Raw genomic sequence first — 3,700 nt, forward strand, 5'->3', positions numbered from 1 at the left:
TTTTTTTTTTTTTTTTTTTTTTTTTTTTTTTTTTTTTTTTTTTTTTTTTTTTTTTTTTTTTTTTTTTTGTATTTTCCATATATATATATATATAGCAAATTTGTAATGTTTAAACGTAGAAAAGGTCATATCTATCTAGGAAGATAATCTAATGATTTTTTGGTTTGTTAACATGGATCGAGGAGAATCTATTGATTTACTGGATTCTTACCATGAATCAAGAGAATCTACTGATTTACTAGTTTGTTACCATGGATCAAGGCCCACCATGTAATCCTCGTTATACACATTTATAAATACATGAGAACCCGACCCATATAGGTCACAGTATCATTCAACCTAACATAGTATCAAAGCCAAGGTTTATTCATTAACAATGTCTATCATATCTTCTTCTTCCTCCACATCCACCACCTCCAACACGATCTCATCTACCATGGCGTCGACTTTTGGCCCAATCCCTCTCGACCACGTTGTCACAATCCGTCTCACCAAAAACAACTTCATCATATGGCGCGCCCAGTGACACGGTCATGCTCGAAAGTGCGATTGTGACACCCAGCTCCTCCCCTACCTACGGAGTACGAAGCTTGGGCTACCTCGATGGCACCATTGCCGCACCTGCCAAGTTGGTCCCTTCCTCAACCAGTGTTGCTGCTGGCCGGGTCTCTAATCTGGCCTATGATCAGGATCAATAGGTCCTTAGAGGCCTTCTCTCCTCCATGTCTGAGGAGATTCTTCATGATGTGGTTGTCGCTACTACGTCCAAGGAGCCGTGGGATACCTTGCAGCGGATGTTTTTGCCGTCAACTTGTGCTCGCACTGTTCAGATCCATGTTGAGTTTGCCACGTCCAAGAAAGTTATCTGTCTACTGAAGATTATTTTTGCAAGATCAAAGGGCTGGACACCGAGCTGGCTGTCACAGTCATGGTCGTCCAAGGCGTGTTGCTCATGGTCACGCCCATGACAAGCCAAACCCTTTATATCTTTCCTTGTTGTAGTGTTTTACTTTTGTATTTCTAGGAAATATGACGTTTTAGAAAAATCATGTCTAGGCCTGCAAGACATGAAATGCCTCAAAATGTACTATAGGGGGATATGACTAGTTATCAACTTCTCCCTACCCGATAGTTATATGCATTAAGCCGTTGTTGTTGCCTTTTGCTACATTCCCATATAACACCAATCTTTGCCCCCGTTTTCTAAAACTTTCTTCTTGAACCGGGGCCAAAGACTCAAGCATACGTCACTTGGCCGTAGGCGATGTAAGAACGAATAGGCTTAACTCACTTGTTGCTGGAAAGTGAGTGCCGCACAATCGCAAGTCCGCTGTCATCAAAGTGCGATTGTGACAAGTGGTATCAGAGCTTTGTTAGCTCGGTGACATGACTCTTGCAATTCGGAGGACAATGTCGACGAAAAATTGGCCGAAGGTTTCTTCGAAGGAAAATTTAGCGGAAGTAAAAGGAGAGAGGGTGAGAGATTCGCTGAGATTTGCTGAAGACTCGATATTTATTTTCCTTCCGTTGAATGGTTTAAATAACCAATCTAATTACAAAAATAGAAAAACTAATTATAAAAAAATAGAGAAGTGGACGAAGACTTCGCCCAAATTGACCAAAAAATGGCACCTAGAATTACGCTCTTCCATTGGCGTGAATTCAGATGTCTTGAGAAACCTAACTAAATAAGGAATGGCTTTTATTTAACAATCTCCTCCTAAAAGTTGTACCTTATTATTTGAACTCCGATCTTTGAGCGTACTTCTTCAAATTTCACCCACGCCAGGGACTTGGTGAAAAATGTCTCCAAGTTGTTTCTCTGTTCGGATGAAATCAATCTTGATGAGCCCTCGATCTGCACATTCTCGAATGTAGTGGAATCTGATTTCTATGTGCTTGCTCCGGTCGTGCAAAACTGGATTTTTGATTAGGGAGATCGTAGCTTTGTTGTCTACGTATAGCATTGGTGGATCGCTTTCTCTCCCGATGAGTTCTTCCATTAGTCGCGCAAGCCAGATCCCTTGTGTTGCTGCCATCGAAGCGGCGATGTATTCTGCTTCGCAGGAAGACAAAGCAACTACCTTCTGTTTTGTTGATTGCCAGCAGATCACGCTGCCTGAGAGAAAGTAGATCATTCCGCTGGTGCTCTTACGATCATCAACGTCACCGACCATGTCACTATCACTGTAGCCGACCAGCTTGAGTTTCTCCTTTCCGCTCCCTGTGCAGTATCTTACACCCCAGCCTCTGGTTCCGGCTACATAGCGCAAAATGTGCTTGACAGCCACTAGATGCTCCTCCCTAGGTGCTTCCATAAACCTGCTCACATATCCAACAGAATAAGCAAGATCAGGACGAGAGTTTACCAGATAGCGCAGACTCCCGACAATGCTGCAGTAATTGGTGGAGTCGACTGTCATCGTAGTGCCGGCCTTCCTTAGTTGGAGTCGGGCCTCCATTGGCGTCCTTGTAGGATTACTGTCCACAAGCCCAGTTGTGTCCAGCAGCTTCTTCGCGTATGCACTTTGGCAGATGGAGATGTCGGTAGAATTTTGTTGCACTTCGATGCCGAGGTAGTAGCTGAGCACGCCGAGATCACTCATCTCGAAGTTTTTCGACATCTTCTTCTTGAACCTTCCGAGGACTTCCACGTCGCCTCTAGTGATTATGAGGTCGTCGATGTACACTCCCACGATCAGTCGCTTCTTGCCATGGCCGTGTGTGTACATGTCATGCTCAGAGGTACAACGTTTGAATTTCAATGACAGTAGGGTACTATCGAGCTTTGCGTTCCAGGCTCGTGGGGCTTGTCGAAGCCCGTAGAGTGCCTTGTGCAGGCGCAGTACTTTATTGGGTTGTCGTTGTCCAGAAAGCCAGGTGGTTGTCGGACATAGACGATCTCCTTCAGCTCTCCGTTAAGGAAAGCAGACTTTACGTCCATATGGTGAACCTCCCAAGAGTAATGTGCCGCAATTGCCAGCAAGAAACGAACGGATTCTAACCTTGCCACTGGTGCAAATACCTCTTCGAAGTCCACTCCTTGCTTCTGGACGTAGCCCTTCGCCACCAGACGGGCCTTGTGCTTCACAACTTCTCCTTTTTCGTTGCGCTTCAGTTTGAAGAACCATTTGAGCCCTATGGTTCGGTTTTCCGACGAGATATCCTCTAGACTCTACATCTGGTTCTCGGTGATGGATGTCATCTCCTCCTGTATTGCCTTCAGCCAGCACGGGTTCTTTTCTGCTTCGGCGAAGGTGTTCAGTTCATCTGCACTGATAGCATATAGTTCGGCCACTTCTTCGAGCTCGCGCGCTGCCAGTCCAGGTGGTTCACCTCCTCCCACTAGGTCGTCCATCCTTCGGTACCTAGCCTCTAGATCAGTATCGTGATCGGCATCCAGTGTCGAATCCGCAGTCCGTGGTGTTGTGAATTTCACTAGTTCAGGGGGTGCACCTGCTGGCGACGGTGACGCCTCCTGATGCTGGGCTCCTCCTTCTTCCGGCTCGGTGACGAGGTACTCCACCATGAATTGATTTGGATTATGGTCTGCCTCGATCACGTCATTCCACTGCCAGAAGGTGCTTTCGTCGAAGACGACGTCGCGAGACACGTGAGCTCGCCCCCCTACAGGATCATAGAGTCTGTACGCCTTGCTCCCGGGTTCATAGCCGATGAAGACGACCTTCAGCCCCCTGGG

This window comes from Cucurbita pepo, chromosome LG15 (genome assembly GCF_002806865.2).
Source record: "Cucurbita pepo subsp. pepo cultivar mu-cu-16 chromosome LG15, ASM280686v2, whole genome shotgun sequence".
Classification (NCBI taxonomy): Eukaryota; Viridiplantae; Streptophyta; class Magnoliopsida; order Cucurbitales; family Cucurbitaceae; genus Cucurbita; species Cucurbita pepo.